This window comes from Etheostoma spectabile, unplaced genomic scaffold (assembly GCF_008692095.1).
Source record: "Etheostoma spectabile isolate EspeVRDwgs_2016 unplaced genomic scaffold, UIUC_Espe_1.0 scaffold00001077, whole genome shotgun sequence".
Taxonomy (NCBI): domain Eukaryota; kingdom Metazoa; phylum Chordata; class Actinopteri; order Perciformes; family Percidae; genus Etheostoma; species Etheostoma spectabile.
This window is the reverse complement of record NW_022602686.1, coordinates 1-22282: the sequence shown is the minus strand read 5'-3', so window position 1 is coordinate 22282 and position 22282 is coordinate 1. Positions and strand designations below refer to the sequence as shown.

The 22282-nt window shown below is 41.8% G+C and overlaps 1 pseudogene; it reads left to right on the top strand.

Annotated features, from left to right (window-relative positions):
- The window catches only part of LOC116674821 (serine/threonine-protein kinase MARK1-like), a 30286-nt pseudogene extending 9499 nt beyond the window's left edge, over positions 1-20787 (top strand).
- The last annotated feature ends 1495 nt before the right edge of the window (positions 20788-22282 follow it).

Below are 22282 nucleotides of genomic sequence, written 5' to 3'. Positions count from 1 at the left end.
CATTAGCAGAATGCTAGCGGGCAACAACGACTCAACCTGTAAGAAATCAGAAGAACATAAGTACTTCTTCATGCAACTTTCAACCTATAATCTGATTTAAATTTGCTAAGTTAAGTAATTAGAGCTGAGATAGAATGACACTCGGGCGAAAGAGACAAATTTAGCCGTCTTTCTCCATAGAGTCCATTCATTTTACACTTGCCTGCGATCACCCCAGTGGAACTCTGGCGGAACTGCAACCAAATTCTGTATAACGGGGCTATATAGGGAGTGAAAAGGGAAAGATGGGCTTTGGTAACACTGAATGTAAGCATAACTGTTTGTTTACAAGAAAACTATACAGGCACATAGCCACACTAGCAGTACTACCTTAGCATCGTCACTGTCATATGGATGCATGTTAGCATTTAGCTCAAAGCACTGCTGTGCATAAGTACAGTGCTACTAGCATGGCAGTAAACTCTGTTATTAGCCATGCATTGCTCCTTCTTTTCAGTTGTGGGTATAATAGCGAACAACAGTGTCTAATCACATCAACACCACACTAAAAAATCAAGAACATTTTGTAAGCCTGCTGGTGTGTTTGAGTATATAACCAAACTAAAAACATGGGAAAAATAATTGTTTGTAGACTATTTCATTGGAACTGCATTACTGTAAAACACTTGGTCTGGGTTTATTTCTACTGGCATTAAAAAACACTACAACCGACAGTTGAATGATCTGTAAGGACACAGTTGAAGGCGTTTTCACATCGACAGCCTTAGTTCGGTTGACTCAAACTAGAGTTTGTTTTCCCCGCTGGTGCGATTCATTTGGGCTGGTGAGAACGCGGCAATCAAACTCTGCTGCGCACCAAAAGTGGACCAAACAAGTGCTTGAAGAGGTGTTTTGGTACCCTTTCAATTGAACTCTGGAGCGGTTTGTTTGTGGTGAGAATGTGATCCGTACTCAAACCGCACCAACTACACATACTTCGCAAGTCTGAGCTAATGTCTCCTGTAGTCAAGTGTGTTTAGCCATCTGTAATGAAGCAGAGCAGCAAGCTGTAGCAGTTTGCAATGTTTTATCACCAAATGAGACTGCGGTCAAGCTTGCCGTTCATCACTCGTATCTCCGTGGTCAAACCAGCTGCCGCTAAAATTAAAGACCGACGCCAGCAGAGCGAAGTCTCTGTGACCAAAGCAGATGTAAGTCTCTTGCGAAACAATGTCTGATAATTTTAATGAAGTGAGCTGGTTTGACCACTAGACCAGAACACAGGACCCCATTGAGGCCCATAGAGGCCATGCAGCTCTGAAATGGTTTGAACCAACCACGTGGTTGGCCTTCCTTAGAGCCTCCGCTCTCTTTAGCACAGCTGAAAAAAAAATCTTGTGGTAGTTGCCTTTTTGTTCAACCACAAACTAGTGACCTTCATATTTGTTCAGTCATTCATAAGTATGTGTAACCAAAACTATAATTAATGTTGAATGATTTTTCTGCAACAACAAAGGGACACATGTATTTTTTTCAGTGTAATTACATTATAAAACTGCTTTGTCAATCATTACATTACATGCCGTTCGGCTGACGCTTTTATCTAAACCGGCTTACAACTGCTACATATATGTCAGAGGTTGTACGCCTCCGGAGCAACTATGGGTTAAGTGTCTTGCTCAGGGACACATTGGTTGATGTATTGCAGTAAGAATTGAGCCCAGATCTCCCACACCAAAAGCATGTGTCATATCCACTGACTGCATCATCACCACCCAATCACATATCAGCATTATGAGCTTGTGGTGAGTCTGCAGTGCTCTAAGCTAGTTGCTTTGTGAAAGCTGCTGAGCTCTCAGAAAGTGAGGAAGCAGGTCTGTTTCAGTGTGCACTTTGGGGTGATTATTGAGATGGATTGTTCAGACTGCTGCCTGGCAAGACCTGCCAAGCAAACAGTAGATCACCAACCTGCAGAGTCATATACTAACTAACTGGCCTAGCAGCCACACGGGCAGTTGGACAAACTCTGTGGATGCATTTATACTTAATGTAAGTTATTCTATGTGAAATGAGTTTTATATCATCAACAAATACATCTGTTTTTATCTCTGCCAATCAAAGCTTCAACTCTTCAGATTTTTAACTGAATACATAAACTTTGAGGTATTTACAGATGAACCGATTCAGCTGTGACATGTTTTGACAAAGTTGCCTCACAGCAGAATAGTGAAATAATGAGGATAGTTCATTTCAACACAGGCTTTCACTGTACAACCAAAACACAAATACAAAACTAGAATTAGTTTTGACATCTTGGTTATCTTTTATCTCTATATCCCCCTCTCTCTATCTATTTTTCTCTTCTTTTAATCTTCTGTCTTTTTCTTCCTGTCTTTCTCTCTCCAGGTGGCGGTAAAGATTATAGACAAAACCCAGCTGAATCCCACAAGTCTACAGAAGGTGAGTTGGTGTTTGGCCACATGGTAACATTAATGTCTTGGTTATAGCGCTTTCCATTAGTCATTCCTGAGTTGTTGGCACTATTGATTCTGTGGTCTTTGAACTCAGGATGTGCTGTTTTACATAATGTAATCAGATGAAGTCAGGAGAGACCACAAGCCTTGTTTAATCCAGCCCCCTCCCCTTGTACTTTTGTGTTGGTATGTGGTTAGGAGCCGCTAAAAATACCTCTGCCGGCCTGTTTGTCACTTACCCTTGTCTAGCAGTCATAACCAATTGCAATGAAGGATTTGGGACTGTTTTCTGATTACTGAATTCATATCCAGCTCTTTCTGCTGATTAAACCCACTCACACACACATGCATACAATTCTGTAGATTACACCATATGGAAAAATAAGCGTGTTGCTTTAGTATGAACATGCATCACTTACTGAGGTAGGTAGACAGGATTTCATTTCACTGATCATGACATAGCATGGCTTACCATAGCTTCTCTTTTAATTTTAATGTTTTGTAAAGATTGAACAATATGCTAAGCAACCACTGCGGATTGTAATAAAGGACCATTATAACCACCACACCTACATAAACGGCAGTTGATGTGTTGATGGGTCTCTTGGCTTCTATCATTGTAAACTGCCGGGGTGAGAGAATATTGCAGCTGCAAGCAGTCTTAATGGTAAACTAATAACGATTATCCATCCATCCATCCATCTTCATCCGCTTATCCGGTATCGGGTCGCGGGGGCAGCAGCTCCAGTAGGGGACCCCAAACTTCCCTTTCCCGAGCCACATCAACCAGCTCCGACTGGGGGATCCCGAGGCGTTCCCAGGCCAGGTTGGAGATATAATCTCTCCACCTAGTCCTGGGTCTTCCCCGAGGCCTCCTCCCAGCTGGACGTGCCTGGAACACCTCCCTAGGGAGGCGCCCAGGAGGCATCCTTACCAGATGCCCGAACCACCTCAACTGGCTCCTTTCGACGCGAAGGAGCAGTGGCTCTACTCCGAGCTCCTCTCGGATGACTGAGCTTCTCACCCTATCTCTAAGGGAGACGCCAGCCACCCTCCTGAGGAAACCCATTTCGGCCGCTTGTACCCTGGATCTCGTTCTTTCGGTCATGACCCAGCCTTCATGACCATAGGTGAGGGTAGGAACGAAAATTGCCCGGTAGATCGAGAGCTTTGCCTTCTGGCTCAGCTCTCTTTTCGTCACAACGGTGCGATAAATGGAATGTAATACCGCACCGGCTGCTCCGATTCTCCGACCAATCTCACGCTCCATAGTCCCCTCACTCGCGAACAAGACCCCAAGGTACTTAAACTCCTTCACTTGGGGTAAGGACTCACTCCCCACCCGAAGAAAGCACTCCATCGGTTCCTGCTGAGAACCATGGCCTCAGATTTAGAGGTGCTGATCCTCATCCCAGCCGCTTCACACTCGGCTGCGAACCGATCCAGTGAGTGCTGAAGGTCACAGACCGATGATGCCATCAGGACCACATCATCTGCAAAAAGCAGCGATGAGATCCCGAGCCCACCGAACTGCAACCCCTCCCCGCCCCGACTACGCCTCGATATCCTGTCCATAAATATTACAAACAGGATTGGTGACAAAGCGCAGCCCTGGCGGAGGCCAACCCTCACCTGGAACGAGTCCGACTTACTGCCGAGAACCCGGACACAGCTCTCGCTTTGGTCATACAGAGATTGGATGGCCCTAAGAAGGGACCCCCTCACCCCATATTCCCGCAGCACCTCCCACAATTTCTCCCGGGGGACCCGGTCATACACCTTCTCCAGATCCACAAACACATGTAGACTGGTTGGGCATACTCCCAGGCCCCCTCCAGGATCCTTGCGAGAGTAAAGATCTGGTCCGTTGTTCCACGACCAGGACGGAATCCGCATTGTTCCTCTTCAATCCGAGGTTCGACTATCGGCCGAACCCTCCTTTCCAGCACCTTGGAGTAGACTTTACCAGGGAGGCTGAGAAGTGTGATACCCCTGTAATTGGCACACACCCTCTGGTCCCCCTTTTGAAGAGGGGAACCACCACCCCGGTCTGCCACTCCTTAGGCACCGTCCCAGACTTCCACGCAATGTTGAAGAGGCGTGTCAACCAAGACAGCCCCTCCACACCCAGAGCTTTCAGCATTTCTGGACGGATCTCATCAATCCCTGGGGCTTTGCCGCTGTGGAGTTGTTTGACTACCTCAGCGACTTCCACCAGGGAAATTGACGACAATCCCCCATCATCCTCCAGCTCTGCCTCCACCAAAGAGGGCGTGTCAGCTGGATTTAGGAGTTCCTCAAAGTGCTCCTTCCACCGCCCTATTACCTCCTCAGTTGAGGTCAACAAGGTCCCACCCTTACTGTATACAGCTTGGATGATTCCTCGCTTCCCCTTCCTGAGGTGGCGAACGGTTTTCCAGAAGCACCTTGGTGCCGACCGAAAGTCCTTCTCCATGTACTATACGATTAGCCTCCCAAAATGTCTGCCATCCCAAATTAGTCTGAGTGGAGTGAACTCAATGAGTATTACTGGAGGAAATGAAGTCTGGGCTAATCAAACAGGGTGTAATTGTTAAAGGGCATTGTTAAAGTGAGACAAATGAAAATATGGTTCATGCAATTCATATTTCTTATAATTCTGTAAAACAAGACTATTGGGGGCTTTTCTAGCATGATTCTGCTTCCGACATTGTTCTCCAAGAGCAAATCTGTAATTGTCTTGTATCTTAATGGGATCTGACTGCAATTCTTCAGCCAATCAGTGCAAAGAAGACGCTGTGAGAATTTCAAGTTCCAGAGTTCAGTACTCAACTAATCTGACTGAGATACATTTCATTGTGCAAGCTCTTTTGTCTAACAGCCTATTGTGTTTTTTTTAATCTGCACACACAGTGGGGTAATGCACAGTTAGAGGCATGTATGTGTGTGGCATTAGGATACATAAACCAACTTCACCAATTTGGGTCTTGTCTAGGTCATGAGTGGTTACGCACCCAATAGGTCGGGTTGTCTGCTCTCTAGTGATGGGCAGGGCAGACGTATTATGTGAGACTGCAGACCAATCAGGATCTCTCTGATCAATTATTCAGTGAGCCTTTCAGATGTCTACTGCAGTAGACCTGAGCTGGTCAATATGTCGAGATCTTATGGCTTTTCATGGTGGATGAGCTATTATTATGCTATATAATAGCATGTATGAACGTTGATGTTAGTGTCTGCGTGTACTTACTTTATGTGCATTCATGTATTACATCTGGTTTGTGTATTTGTATCTGAGTGTAGACATGTTATCTCTGTATGGAGCTTATATATAGTTGTATATTTTAATGTTCTCTTCTCTGCACTATAGATTGCTGTAATGGTATACATTAGTGCCATCTGCAATGCAGAAGCTCATCTTATAATGCAGCAGTCGTCTCCTGGATGGAATCAATGATCTCATTGACTTAGAGTGTCCTATATGCTATCCTTGTGAAAGCTCTACTATGGATGCATTAAAGGGTCCATCCACCTTTTAATACAATTTCTGCTTTGTTACTCTTTTGTGACATTGGATTAATAATAATGGCCAAATAATATCTAGGAGGAATGAAGTGGTTCTCATTCCTGGTGTTTGGGGTTGTAGTGCTGCGGGTTGGCCAGATAATTGCAGTTAATCGCAATGATTTTAATGTTGGATGGTGAGAATAAAAAAAGTATTTAAAATAAAAAAACCCATCTAAACTGTACTGTATTGTACACATTTGTTGTTCAGTGACGTCAACATCTCTAGCTCAGTGTTTTTCCTTTGGCTGCTGGTTTTGTTCATGTCTAGAAGTCTAGACTGAATTTTACTGTTTCCCCAGGGTGTCATGGGCTGTTTTGTTTACTCTGTTCCAATTGTGACCTTCACCCTGGGAAAGTAGCAAGAAAGTTTAATAATAAATGGATGTAAAACATAAGGGGGGACATTACAAAGTCTTTTTACCCCCTTGACAAAGTAGTCATAGTAACACAGGTTCTTGGACAATAAATTGAAAATACCACAGTGTACATTTTCACGGTTAAAAATTCCATTCTGTGTATTGAGCAGGCTTTTTCTATGGGCGGATATAAACAATAGACGGTCATAATTATTGATTCAGTGACTTAGGCTTTTTATAAGGTGCATCTGAAAATCGGTTGTCTAAGATGACCTGGTCTCTTTCTCTTGCTCTGCTTTGGAGTTGATTAGACATTTTGTACTGAGGGTCAGGATAGGGTGCTCCCCAAAAAGTCCATTGTGTGGCAAAAAAAAGTGAAAGTGGAGGGCCTTCCTAGTACTAAGGGTAAGACCTTGAGAAGAATTGAACCATGTATACAATTCACCATACACTGTTATAGTACTGTTTTTATTTGTGATCCTGTTTGTTTGACAATGTGAGCAAGTGAGGTTTCAGGTGTTTGATCTGGCTGTATCACTCTTCCACTTACGGTTAACAGCTACTCTTTCATGTTAGCCCATCAGAATTCCACTGATCTCTCTCTTTTAATGGTCTCAGACGTGCCACGTTGTGGGTGCCCCATCTGGAACTGTAGGCACAGCCAGCGCTCTGGCAGATCCTATATAGCCACAAACACTTTGATGCATTCCTGTACCTGTGTACAGCCATTAATGCACTCATATACATATACAAACATCCTCTAACTAATCTCTGTGTAGGATTTAGAGTTGGGTTCACCTCGTGGAGACAAAGAGATCAATAAAACAATATTAAAATCTCTGTTTTTTTCACTTATTTTCTTGAGTTTATCTTTGTCAGTCTGGTGCTTCCCTCTGATTTTTTTTTTATTTCACAAAGAAGTTAGCAGAGCCCAGCATGAGTCATGAGGCTAAAATGAAGCTCCGGTCTGTTCTTTTATGTCCCATTGGCGCTCTGTGCCCTGGTGTGACTTTGTGGTGGTTTCAGTGTAACAGGAAATGAGGTTAGATGAGCTTCCAAAGCGCATCCTTAGATCCGCCACAGGAAATCCATCACATGTCATCTGTGGTCAGGGTTGTTGACGTTGTCAGGGTTTTTAGGCATTTTAGCCCTAAAATAGACCTCTCCGTTAATCCCATCTTTCACTGAGCAAACACTGCTCTCATCCCACCATCCCATTGCTTTCTATCTCATTTTAATCTGTAAATAAGGGTTTTCATTGCTTCAACAATGACATCAACAACATATTATAGGTTATATAATTGACCAGTCAGACATGATAGATGTGCCGCTTCAGACAAAATTAAAACCTGTGCTGTTAAAACGCACGACACATTTGTATTTGGAAAAGGTAGAACCGTTGTGCAAAACAGGCCGCAAAGAGTAAATGAAGCGACAGAAACACTGGCAGCTTCTCCGGAAATGAAAATCTCTTTTCACCACGTGGCTCAGGTCCACTGTTCTAACCTTCAGTCTTAAAAATCTTATATCTGAGTGTCGAATTTAAAGACAACCAGAAAGCGTTTAGGACAATATACTCTGACTCTGTTTGTACACTACTGTATTTGTCATTTGCAAAAAGCCCACCATGGGGTCAAGCTCTTTTAATGGCTATTGTTTAAGTCTGTCTTGCGCCTGCCACTCTGCATTAGCCAATGAAATGCTGCCGAGCCCCTAGGCTACAGGAGCTTTGGTCTTGTTCAGATGAGTAGAATGTGATTGGACAGACGGCACTGTTGTCCGAGGTGAATCATGAAATAAAGCAAATGTCGAGGCTGCTTGCGTATACATGTTCATGGATGTATTTTTACAGTGCTGTCGAGGCTTTGATTAAGAGTTACATTTGTAAAAGATAAGTTATGCCTTAGTGTTGTGGATAATAAATATGAGGTGGCAGAGAGAGAGATAGAGATGGGGGTTATTTTCAGCACCTCAGGAGTCAAGGGCAGGACAGGACAGCTTGTCTGAATGTCACTGACACTTTCGATCCCTCTGTCTGTTTGTCTTTCTCTCTCCCTTCGAGAAACAGCAAGCAGTGGTTATTTACTGATATGCGGTTTTGAAGTACTATTTTTGCATATGAAAACATGTATGCACACATAAGAGGGATGAGGGCTTCCAGGCTACTCATCCTATCAATAATCTCCATGTTGAATGAGCAGCTGTGCTGCTGTGACTGAAATAGTCCAGCCAGTTCCTGTAAGTGCTGCCAGTCTGATATCTGCTGTTCTGCTCCTTCTGCATGGGGACTCGGCTGTAATTAAGGCTAGTTTGCTAGTTTGGGAGTCTGGGTGCCCCTGGGTGGCTGGAAGTAGGTCACTGGCGCAGACTACTGAGGTTCAACCACATTGGAAATGGGGGGGGGGGGACATTGCAATAGACATTTTGTTTTTTTCAGCAATGTTTGTGATCATTTTCTTCAATTACTATCTCAATTCATTATCTGAATCAACCATTTTCATTCATTTTAGTTTGAAAGGAGGTATTTTTTTGCTTCAAAGGAAGTTGGCCCAAATATTCAGTACACAGCCACCTTCTCCAATACTACCATAAAAACGGCTTTCTGCCACGCTGTGACTCCCCTGTGTGACTGTAGATATATTAATATTAATACCAGACTAAATGTATATGTAATACTAATAATGTAATACTAATGTATTATCTTCTGACAGCCTCCATGGTGCCTACACCCCTATTGAACGTTTATTGACCGGTAGTTGCTGTCGTTTCCACAGCCATTCTCAGATTTGTTCTAATTTTTGTTTCCAAGCGGATGCACGCGTGCTTCCCATGTGCTTTAGGGCAATGACGCAAGCGAGAGAGGGGAGAGGGGAAGAGGCAGAGAGGGGAAGAGATGGGGATAAAACACTGATTCTTTTGTACATCACTCATTCAGAATAATAAAGAATCCTGTCTTGACAGGTGTGTCACATGTTAAACCACGTGAGTGGAAGGATGCATATCTCAAGCTGGGACTTATATGTTTATTCTTGCGTACTGCAAGCCATCTTCTGGTTATTGTGTCAGTGTGTTTCCACTCTAATGACTTTGTTACCATGAGGGAACCTCTCAGGCACACATAGCAGCTGATGAATATGGAGCTAGGTTTGCCACACAGGAGAGACTTGCTATTCTGAGCCACTCAGGAATGGAAGATTTCTGTTGTCAACAACATGGTGCCATAACAAATTCAATCTAGAAAATCAGAATGCACGCACATTCCTTTAAAATGTCAGATTTAAAAATAGACAGATTACTTTAATAATCCCAAATGGAAATTGCAGCGTTGCAGCAGACAAATCACATGTAAGAACTGCAAAACAGTCAAATCAGTAGTTGTGCACAACTGCTCTCGGTTTCTTCAAACTATGACTACATTATTGTTAACTATGATATTATTCTGTTTAAAACCCTAAACCAGATTTTACCCTTGAACCGGTTTACACATAACAGAAGTTATTTGCATTCATAGTACAGTTGTATTTATTTATTTAATATATTTCTAAATGTCCTCAAATCCCATGCAAAGACCAAAACTAACAATGTGTTAATTCACCTCATACACTTTATAACTTACCTACCCTATATGTGGCACATTAGTTTCTAATGAAGATTTAACACTTTAAAACATGTTAAAAAAAGAAGAAAAAAAACTAAACCAGCTGGGTACTGTAGATTGTAGCTAACATTACTTAAACAAGAGTAAATTGTGCAATCTTTGTAACAGTTCATAGCTGCTGATTAATACACATTTGGTGCTATAGTGAAACTATCAGTAGTAGGACAGTACCGTATGTGGGATTGATTCAAAACAAAACTGAACTGTCCACGTTCATTGGAATGAAGGCAGACGTGGCTCACTGATGTGTTATGTCGGACAATACTTCTTAATTACAAAAATATAGTATTTGGTTTTCTTATTCTTGTCTTTTTCTGGGATATTTTGACAACGGGAAAAATAAAGAAACCTTATTCTTTAGCCCTCTGCAGCAGCTCGCTGTACGCCTGTGTGTGTGCCAATGAGATAAGAGGTGTCAGAAAAATAGAGGCAGGAGAGCAAGTAGAGACAGAGAACAGGGCAAATAATAAAGTGAGAGAGAGTACCTGTATGTTGTTGAACCAGACTGTAGCTTAGAGGTCCAAGGAGTCGGGCCTGCTCAAACTGATATAATGGTTGTGTTTGATGCCCAGAAACATGGACTATCCCAGCACTTATGTAAGACCTAAAGGCCATTAAAACGCTGTACACACACACACACACACACACAACACACCCACACACACACACACACACACACACACACCACACACACACACACACACACACACACACACACACACATTAATTTGACATGTTTGATAATGACTTGTAGAGTTAGGGCTCCTGCACAAATCTCTGTGTGGCGAAAGCGTGTCAGCTGCGTGGCATGTCCATTTTTATTTCCAGGCAAAATAGGATACGAAAAGATGTTTATTTCATTTTGACACAAATGCATTAATAAATGAGATTTTCTGTTAAACTCCTTTTTTAAATTGCATTTTAATTGGATTCTGATAAACATCAACATGGACTTTAATATCTCAGGAAAGGGATTGAAATATAAAAATATACAGTATATATCAAAATGTGTGTACAAAAATACAAAAATATTTACAAAATAAAGTTGAAGAACATGCTATTTCATTTCATATGGGAAACATACATGTGTACAGACACAGCAGCACCGTGTCAGAAACGTTCTGGTGTGCAAAGACATAGAAAATGCCACGCCACGCTCACATCAAGCAGGCAGTTTGCAGGAGCCCTAAGTTTCTCTTTCTAAAAGAGGACAGGAGATGGAAGCAGCATCGCTCAGAGTCTTTTGCTTTGTCAAAGTGGTCAGCAAATGGCAAAATCTGTGTTCTGTCTCAGGTAGCAATATATGCTGAATCCCAGTCAAGTGAGTGTTGAAATAACACTCAAAGCCTTAGCATGCCTTCGAATCAACAGAATGTAAATGATTCAACAGCACCTCTAAGTGGCTACAGGAGCTTGTCTGATATAAACAGCCACGCCAAGAGTGAGTAAACACCACTTTAAAGGATTTAACGGAATTCTGTCCTTTCTGACTCCACCCTCCGCTGTATACATGGTGCTTGGAGAAAATAGACTGGGCAATGTGTGATTTTCTTTTTCTTTTCTTTTTTTCTCATAAAGGCTGGATAGAAACAGGACACAATAATTAATATGACTTTGCTACTCCTCTTTGCATGTTCATACTAAGATGATTACTATTAGGCAGCCAATGCCTAACTGTCTGTAAGCCTGTGTACTGCTGCTCTGCAGTGACTGGCTGCTGACTGGGTGTTTGGAAGGCCAACTGGCCTGATGGCTGGACTGCAGTGTCAGTGGAGTTGTAATTCTGCTCCTTATCTGTGTAGGGCAGGGTTTAGTGCAATGTTGTCACTGCATCAGTCCTATTGCTTTACACAGTACAGTAGCCCCATGAGCCTCAGTAGGCTACCTGTCATGTTCCTGCAGAGCGGGATCCAGTGTGGCTTAAATGTGGCTCAGTTCCCTTTGCTCAGATCCCTAATGAGTGCTTGATAACATTTTCTAATAGTGCTTTCCCAGCAGAGACAGAGCTAACACTCAGGTTCACTGCATGTAATGTAATTTGTTATGTTTTCTGACAAATGTCCCTCTATGTCTCAACAGCTCTTCAGGGAAGTCCGAATAATGAAGTTACTGAATCATCCAAATATAGGTAAGTTCAACCAGGGGCCTGCAGCAACTTGATGAAATCTTAGCAATACTATTCCCATTTCATTTGGATCATTTGGTTTTGGAAATTAAACCAACACCCAACACAAAGCTAAACCAGTATGACTTTCATCAAAGAAATTATTATATTATTAATTAAAAACAAAACACAACAGGTGATGCAATTATTTCCTTGCTGCTGCTTTTTTGTGCAGTAGATGAATTTGATTTATTTATGTATTTTTGAGTGGAAACCTCTGTTTTCCTGTTCTTCTTAGATTTTTGTTTTCAAAATAAGAGCATTAACAATAAAACTTTCCTCCTCAACAAAGTAAAATACCAAAAACTGAGGTATGACCCAATAGTTTGAAGATCTTAACAGTAGCATCAGCTTCATGAAAATGTGTAACTTCTTTATATTTAGAACATGTGACATATTGGAAGATTTTATTCAGACTCCGACATCCATTTTAATGCAAGTAGGAAACTCTTAACAGACGGTAAACTCAGCTAACACCAATATTGAACCTCAATTGGTAAAAACTTTTTTTTTATAAATATCTCATTTCTTTTATCTCCACTCCTCTTTCCTTTTCCCAATTTCTGCCACAGTGAAATTGTTTGAGGTGATTGAGACGGAGAGAAGACACTTTATTTGGTGATGGAGTACGCCAGTGGGGGTGAGTGAAGCGTTAATTCCTACCACTAAATGTGTGACATCTGGTTGATTTTGTGAGTGTATTCCTGCTTGTTATTTCCACAATATCGGTTGTAGAGTAATTTATAAGCTCTCATACAGACAAAAACACTCAGTACTGTATATCATGAGGTAATGTAATTTGAAGCTGCATCTAATGTAATATTCATATAGTCTCTCAAGATTTCTCAACTATTTAAGTGCAAACCATGCCATTTGAATGCTTTTTTCTAAAAAGAACTTTACAACCTGAGTGGCTACTTGATTATGATCACCTAGTTGTGATAATGGTAATATAAAATGAGAATATATTGATTGATAATTATAAATTTCCTTTCTTTACTTCAGGAGAAGTATTTGACTATCTAGTGGCTCATGGCAGAATGAAGGAGAAGGAGGCCAGGGCCAAGTTCAGACAAGTGAGTCATCAGTATCGCATTGCTCGCACTTATGTCGTCATACCATTTACTGTTTTCTGAGGGAAGACTGCATGCACCAAGATCAAGCTTCGTCACTGACTGCAGAGGAAAGATGAAGTGTAGATAGCTTGGCCTGAGAGAAGAGGGGGGGTTTGAGAACTTCTTATACATGCTGCTCTGACACCTAGTGGTGCTACAAGAGCAAAAATGCATCTACAGCAGTTTATGTAGCCTATTTCATGCTTAAATGTACCAGTTCTTTCAAATCCCTGGCGCTCATATTTAAATCCCTCATTGATGGTCAGAGGAACTGTGTGTGACACAGTGTGGACAGCTTGCATGTATTTGTGTGTGTCCCAGTACAGATAAATCAACACTCAAAAGGTAAAAGTGTTGTGCATGTGGCTGGGAGCAGACAGGTTGGCAGCACTGTGTGTGTTTCTATTTGATCAATGCTTTCCAAGCAAATGGTGGTGAAATTATAACTGTCAACTGTCATAGAAACTGCAGATAAAGATTACAATAGCCTCAAACATTTCATGTTTTAGAAGCAGAAACATATGTCATTCCCCCACGTCTTCATGTAAACCAAGTTCACTTTTATTAGCCTTTAACGATCTTGAGGATGCTGGCAGAAGTTTGCTAAATTTAATGGTATTGCCATTAGCATTATGCAAGGTAAATGTTAGCTGCTAGAGCTTTTGCACATTGAGGACATAATCATCTAAATTCTCCTGCTATATTGACAGTGTATCTGACTAATTAATGGACTTCAGTTTAGACTAAGGAGTTCCTTGATGATGATTACCTATATTGCTTTTCTTAAATGATGCCCATGATTAACTATTTATTTGGATGCTGAAACAGGGCTAACTGCTAACATGAAGCTAGTGTGAAGACTTGCTAACATGTAAGCGCTCTTGTTAGTTTATTGCCCCACAGTTTAAGATAAAACCATATAGAGTTGTAACCTTGCACAACAATTAATGCTTTTATTCATATTTGGGGTTTGTGCTGTAGATCTGTTGTTGTGATGAAAACGAATAAACAATAATTTTGATAATTGCTTAATCGTTATTTTCAAGCTAAACTGCAAAATGTTTTCTGGTTTTATCTTCTCAAATTAGATGTTTTACGTTTGGATTTTGGACATTTGGTCGGACAAAACAAGTAAATTGAAGATATTGCGTGAGCTCTGAGAAATTGTCAATGGCCCTTTTCGACCTTTCATAGACTTAACAATTATTAAATAATCAACAGCTAATGAAAATAATTGTTAAATGCCGCTCTTTTGTGTCCATCTTATGTCTTTTATACTTTTTTTACATCTCTTTCACTTTTATGTTCTATCTTTGTGCAAATGACTATGCAACTACTGTTTTGAAAGGTCCTATACAAAGAGTTTCTTTCCTAATATTTAATTCACCTGTGGTGTCCTACGACTTGTGTCTATGTTTGGATTTCAGATTGTGTCGGCAGTGCAGTATTGTCATCAGAGGAGGATAGTACACAGGGATCTAAAGGTGAGGGTCTAAACTCTTAATCTCACTGGTATCGGATTTCTTATTTGAGTAGTATTCATATCTGGAATGTATATCTTGGAATAAGCCTCTACAATGAACCATGTTCTGTCAGTGCTAATACATTAACAATTTTTCTCATCTCTCCCCAACTCAGGCAGAGAACCTGTTGTTAGACGCAGATATGAACATCAAGATAGCCGACTTTGGCTTCAGTAATGAGTTCACTGTGGGCAGCAAGCTGGACACTTTCTGCGGCTCCCCGCCGTACGCTGCTCCAGAACTCTTCCAGGGAAAGAAGTACGATGGACCAGAAGTGGATGTCTGGAGCCTGGGGGTCATCCTCTACACACTGGTCAGCGGATCACTGCCATTTGACGGACAGAATCTAAAGGTGTGCATTTAGTTCTGGTTCTAGGATGTATATAAGTGGTTACGTTTATGTAAACAGTAGAATGTATGCTTACAAAGGTCATACACAGTTATTTACATAAAAACTGATTAACTATATAGTCTATATCCTTGACATTCCGCTTCGGGATTGCCCGGAAATCCACGGATTTCACTCATTTATGCCGGATATTCGTTGCCTTGGTTGGCATTTTAAACTCCGCTCGATGTATGTGGACTATGGTCAACCTTTTCTCAGATCTCTACAGGGAAAATCCAGACAGCTAGCTAGACTATCTGTCCAATCTGAGTTTTTGGTTGCAAAACTAAAACAACTTTTGTATGTACACACACCAAAACAAGTTCCTTCACAGGGCTATTTTGCAAAGGCGCCGTTGCTTTTTACGTTGCTTAGCGCAGCCCAAAGTCATTGTGATTGGTTTGAAGAAATGCCAATAAACCAGAGAATGTTTTTCTCCCATCCTGAATATTGTGGGGACCCTCCTCCAAAGCGCCTTGGTACAGGAAGGTCTGGCAAAGCCATACGTGATTAAAGCAGTTAACACGTCACTGCTTTTCACCTCTGAAAAACACAAATTGATAAAGGGCTCAAATTAAGTGATTGTCCAGTCAAATTTTCCAAAGGTATGGTCACATTACACTTCCAGCTTGGAAATAATTGCTCTGTCTTTCATTCACTTCTAACGAAGCCTGTGTGACGGACAAATTCAAGTTTCACCTTTAATTAACTTGGACTATGTGGATGTACTTGGTCTGACAGTAGATACGTTGATGCAATGTGTTTGGAAATGGGAAGTTATTTTTATAGTTTCATCACCATGTTCAGTACATTACATTACCAGACAACAACTGTAGCATTGCTCTTATATTCAGTTTGTGTATCACTGTGATATTTATTTATTACCCACATCCGAGACCCTTTTTCTAGTTGCAAAACAAAAAACTCATGTCATTGTATCTTAACATTGTCTGAAACCTTTCCAACAGACAATCTCACAATCACGACCATGTACGCAGCCATGGGCCTGGTGTGCAGAAGTGTGACTGTGTGTTTGAATTTCACACAATAATTGCGGGTGTGAACAACAGGGTGACCAGGTGTCCCGCTTTATGTGGAACTGGCCCACATACTGTATTGAAATGATGCCCTGCATTTGATTGGTTTTAGTTTTCAAACGTCAAACCTGACAAACCTACTCTTTGTCCCACATTTGGGAGTGATGCAAGGGCAACAAAACAAATGCCTTTGACAGAAGACTGTAAGAAAGTATGCAGCGTTTCCGCCCATCTCTGTGATGGCAGGCGGTTTACCCCACTTTCAAGTATGGTTGTTCAGAAAAGGTATAGACACTTATTTTATTATATATATTATATTCAGATGAAACATTATACAACTAGTTCATTTGAAACACATGACACCTTTAATATGTCCTCCAAAAGGGGGAAAACAATTGAAAGTCCCAATAGTAAAAGTAATAATAAATGCTCCTCTGAGACACTTTCATTACTCAAAATATATGAAGAATTCTGTTTCAGTCTGAATCTGCATAGACAGCAAAAGCCAAAGTAAATGACAAGTGCAAAATGAAGTGCTACAGTGTTATCTTCTTATATGTCCAAGCGTCTTATGAGTCGGTTATGAGCTACTCTCATGAGTTAGGATGTTCACATGCAAAAAAACAATTGGGTTACTTTAATAACCAAATTAAGAGTGGAATTTCCTCTCTCTGTCTATCGTTTGGAGTAAGACATTGAAGAAATTCATCCGCCCTGCTTTAATTATGCAGCAGTTTTGGAATATTCTTCGACGCTGCAGTAAATCCAGCAGGTCAAGAAAAACTGCACTGGGCTATGTATTGTTGCCTTTTTAAAGCTGCGGTAATCAATATTTTTATATTAACAACTGATCATTCAACCATGTTAATGTGAGCTTGTGATGGTAAACTAACAGAGAGCATTTTAAGTGCTTTTCAGCTCTAGGTTTTAGTTTTACAGCCCACCGCGTTTTGTTTTCAGCCCCGGCAGGCTTTCTTTTGAGTAAAAAAAGCAACTAACTATTAAATATGTAATTAGCAGCATATCTGCTGGATGAGTGTATACTTTAGGCAACTGTTTGCTAACGCTGTAAAAACTGTTAACTTTGATAATGTTGTATTGCTGGTCCCCTGTCTGATGCTCTTTTGTTGCTAGTTGTTGTTAATAATTTCTTATTTCTTACATTATGTCTGTCTGTCTGGGGCTTGGTGTGTAGGAGCTGAGGGAGAGGGTCCTGCGGGGAAAGTACCGTATTCCTTTCTACATGTCCACAGACTGTGAAACCTGCTAAAGAAATACTTGTGCTTAACCCTGTCAAACGAGGAAGTTTGGAGGTATTACCAGCGTTTGCATCGTTGCATCTTCACAGATATTTGCTCTCCATTCAGAAATGTTTTGCACAGCAGCCCAAACAGACAATCCTAATTATTCCTAATTGCTGCTGTTGTTAATTATAAACCAGCAGAACACTTCACTTTACGGTCTGTGAGATGGAAATTTGGAAACATTCATCTAAGATCAAAGAGTGGTCTTGCTTAATTATTTGATTAAAGCAAGCAGAAATAATAAAGCTAATTGGAATTTGTTTGAATAAAACTTGATTAATTAAATAGAATCCTTATGCTCTGCACTTTCACTGCATTTGCGATATCAAGAATTGTTGTAGCTTGTTTCCCCTTTGAAAACAATACACATTTGTCAGTTCAGTTCAAACTCAGGCTGTCCAGAGTCAATACCACCCCTGCATTTAAAACCAGACTGAAGTTCAATAGTAGAGATTTCTCCACTAATAATAACAATTGATCACGGTGTTGTTCAGCCGGGCTGATTTCATAAAGAAGTCATAGTTTCTCATCTGTCTGTTGGGCCATTTGCCTTGCACATAACTGTCATGTTGTATTATTAAAAGACATGAGTCAAGATTTATTATCTGAAATTGCGTTGATTCTAATCGCACTGTACATACATAAACTGTAATTGTCCCTTTTTTTTGTCAGCAAATCATGAAAGACCACTGGATGAATGTGGGTCATGAGGAGGAGGAGCTAAAACCTTACATCGAGCCAGAGGCAGACTTCAGTGATTCATCCAGAATAGGTGTGTGTGGGTGTGTATGCGTATGCGTGTGCGTGTGCAAGTGTGTGTGTGTGCGCGTGTGCGCAAGACTATATGTCATGGCCAGTAGGTATACTGATTGTGATTCACATTGACTTCTATCTGCCATCAGAGCTCATGGTGACAATGGGCTTTCCTAAAGATGAGATCACAGAGTCTCTACAGAGCCAGAAGTACGATGATGTCATGGCAACTTACCTGCTGCTCGGCAGAAAAGCTCCAGAGGTCAGTTTGTTTGACCTACATCATGTAAACATTATCACCAGTAGTTAATGCAAGTGGCCATATCCCTCATCCTGTTATTTTTCAGTTTGAGGGGAGCGAACCTTTGACCAACAGCATCCTGGGTCAGCGACAGCGACCGACCAGTGACATCAACAACAGCTCCAGCATTCTCTGCCCATCCCAAGGTCACACGCAGCATCTCGGGCAATCAGAAGCAGCGCCGCTACAGTGATCATGGTGGGGATGATGATGGTGGTGGTGGTGGTGGTGGTGTCGTAGAAAAGCCAAGTAAAGTAACCTCATCCTTCCCAGCTCTGAGAGTGCGGCTGGCTGCATGCTGTGTAGGGGGAAGCTGCTCTCAGTCACTGACGGTTGGCCACAGATCAGATACCGGTATCCACCCTGTTTACCAGCTTCACTTCTAAATAGCTGAATAAAGCTGATAAAGCTTGAAAGTTTTTTTTTTTTGGGAACAATAAATAAAGCATATTTCAACTTTTTTATTTTATAAAAGGAAAATATCTACATCAGTCCTGGACTAATTTGTTGGTTTGCCCAATGTTTGTTTTCATAATCAGTCAATTCAAATGAACAAATCAGTGACTCAACCTCTACACTGCACTGGTTGTGTAGCAGCTTCCTCCTCTGTCATGTGGGGCAATTGTGTCTGGCGCCTTCTGCTGGCTGGCTGCCTTCCTGCAGCTCCCTGAGGAACATCGCCTCAAAGCATGAGGGGCAAACAGCTTTTTACCTGCTCACCTTGACTTCTATAGCTGTACGGATTCTTAAACAATGTGTTGGTGCAGTGTTATTTTTAATAGATGGGGTGATGTGAAAATCCTGGCTTTGAGTGGCTTTGCTTGACGCTATTGTAACAAAGACACTGTCCTTGTTTGCTTGTTCTTTTTCGTCTGAAGATTCCTGATATTGGAGCTGTAATAGTGACATGTTCGTTGGAAAATTTGATAAGAATGCTATCATATCCGTGTCTCTCCTAGTTGGTCCGTCTGTGCCCCCCGCGGTATCGTACACGAAGCGTGGCCAGGCCCTTAGTGTGGAAAGTGATCACAGGGAGGAGTGGGACGTGTGCGCGCGGCTGGAGCTCAACACTTCTAAAGGAGATGTTCCCGCTTCACCACTGGGGGTGCAGGAGAGAAAGAAAGCTACAAGTGCAGTGGGGGTGAGGAAGTGGCGGACACTCACACATTACCTGAGGACATTATATTTGTTTTACATTTTTGTGCCTCATCATTGTTCCATTTTCACTCCTTAGGTGACCAGGCCCCGCTAATACTCAGTCTAACATGCTTTATCGTGTTTTTTCTCTTCCATGAACAGACCAATGGATCAATGACTCGCAGGAACACATACGTGTGTGAACGATCCTCTACTGACCGCTATTCAGCTATTCCCAATGGCAAAGACAGCAGGTAAACACATTCACAGTTAACTGCAGGGTGAGCTCTAGCTCTCCATGTTCTCATTGTTTTCATTATTGTCCAAGTCATTGTTCTGTCAAATTTTCCAATTGTACAAATGACTAAGTTTTGTTTAAATATCTTTATCCTTGGTCCCCAGTTTAACCGAGGTGTCAGGGAGCACCTCATCGACTGCAATGAGCTCTACGCGACCTCGTCACACTAAGTCCATGTCATCGTCAGGGCATCCTTCAAAGAGCACACTGCCCCCCATCGACGACAACACAGAGCTGAAAGCCAGGTGAGCATCCTGATGATCACCAATAACTGTGGCCATCACAGCTGTATTTTCGATGTAAAAGTCTATCTGTGGCAAAGATAGTGACGCTGATATATTATGAATCTGAACTACTTCTAAATTACAGTATGTCTAGCGAGCATGCTGATACAGAATCTTTTGCCACATGTAGTGATTTCTGCTATAATGTTTATGTTGCAGCTCCTCTCCTCGGGTCCCTCCACCTCTCCATCTGCACACAGTATTAGCACCCCAGAAAGAAACCGTTTCCCCGTGGTACCACCAGTCGCAGCACCTTTCACGGTGCTCAGCTCAGAGACCGGCGCAGTGCCACCTACAACGGCCCCCAGCTTCGCCTACATTGTCCCATGACACAGGGGCTCTCGCTCAGCAACGCAGGGGCACCCACTGGGATCATCAGCAAGATCACCTCCAAGTTTGTCCGCAGGTCAGTGAAGACAAACGGCTGCACACTAGGTTGTACTTCTTGTACCTAACAGTTAAGGTATTCTCATTCCCCTTTGACTACTTTATACTGGCATTTATGAGTGCTTCAGTTTTGAAGGAATTGTTCTTTTGCTACTTAGTCATACAAAGTCATAGATGTTGTTTAATGTATCTTTATGCTGTCTGAAGGTATGACTGATCTTTGCGTAATTACTAATCACACTAAATGTCAGATGGATCAAGTATTAGCTCAGCTCAGATTAAGGAAATTCAATTTAGACTGGTCCAACTACACACTGAAAGTGTTGTAATTTTTGAAACTTATGTCATGTGCTTACATGGTTAAAAGCTTTCTCTTTACAATATGAATCTTAATATACTTAGTATCTTATTCCTAATATTGGCACTGCAACATTTTGAACAAAATAGTTCCATAAAAACAAACTAAAGAGATTTAAGAAGTGCATGTGTTAAATTACTTATGTAAACTTTTTCAGCAGTGAAAACAAAGAAAGCATCACACGCTCTCTGCCTCTTCAGCACTCTCTGATCTCCTCCTCAGTCCTTAGTGCTTATTATACATCCAAAACTGTTACCCTTTGCTGTCAATATGACAAGCAAAGGATAAGACCACATCATGCATACAGCAGTTAGCTCCTTGTGTCACCTTCACGCTGGCCCATCTGGTAGAGGCTCACAGCTTTCTCTCCTTTTCTCCCCGCATAGAGCTATGTCTTTCAGGTCCACCCGGAGGTAGGAGAACACAACGCTTGCTGCACCTGTCCCCTCTGTCCAACAAAAAAACTGTTCCCACTATGTCCTTGGCCCGTGTTTCCTCAACCCCTTACGTATTTGCCCACTACACCACATCCTTGCCTACTGACACCCTTGTTATGCCGTGTATTTCCCTTCCGTGTTTCCACTGCTTCAAGAACATACCTAACAGCTCACCAGCTTTTCCTGTACTAAGTTAAGCCACAATATCGGCTTCTCAAATCACTGGCTTTCCTCTCCTTACTCCCCCGTCTTCATGCTGAGCTTAATAGAAAAGATCAGGCATATCATGGAGGCCAAATCAAAGATTTAGAACCACTTCCACTCCTTACAGATCAGTGGGGATTCAGGAAAGTTAGCGTACAGTAGACAGTAGGGCTGCACGATTATGGCCAAAATGATAATCACGATTATTTTGATCAAAATTTTGATCGCGATTATTCTCACGATTTCTGATTTTAACAAAACAAATTTTATTGTCACATAGGCTATTTATAACTGCGAGAGGGACACAGAGAGACGGCTGATCATTATGAACGGGTCCAGCACGGGTTGAACGGTGGATACACACGTCGTGTGTATGAAACGTCTGTATCTTCACTGCGCTGCATTTTTATTAACTATGATTCTGGCCATGGGTCACATCTCTGGCCCAGGTCAAGGTTCCGGTCTCGGTACAGCAGCTGCGTCTCCACACGCTGTTACTCTACCAACTGAAGTTAGTTGCATTCAACAACTTCTTCTGTGTCTTTGCCGTGGCGGCCGCGATAGCAGAGTTACCCGCGG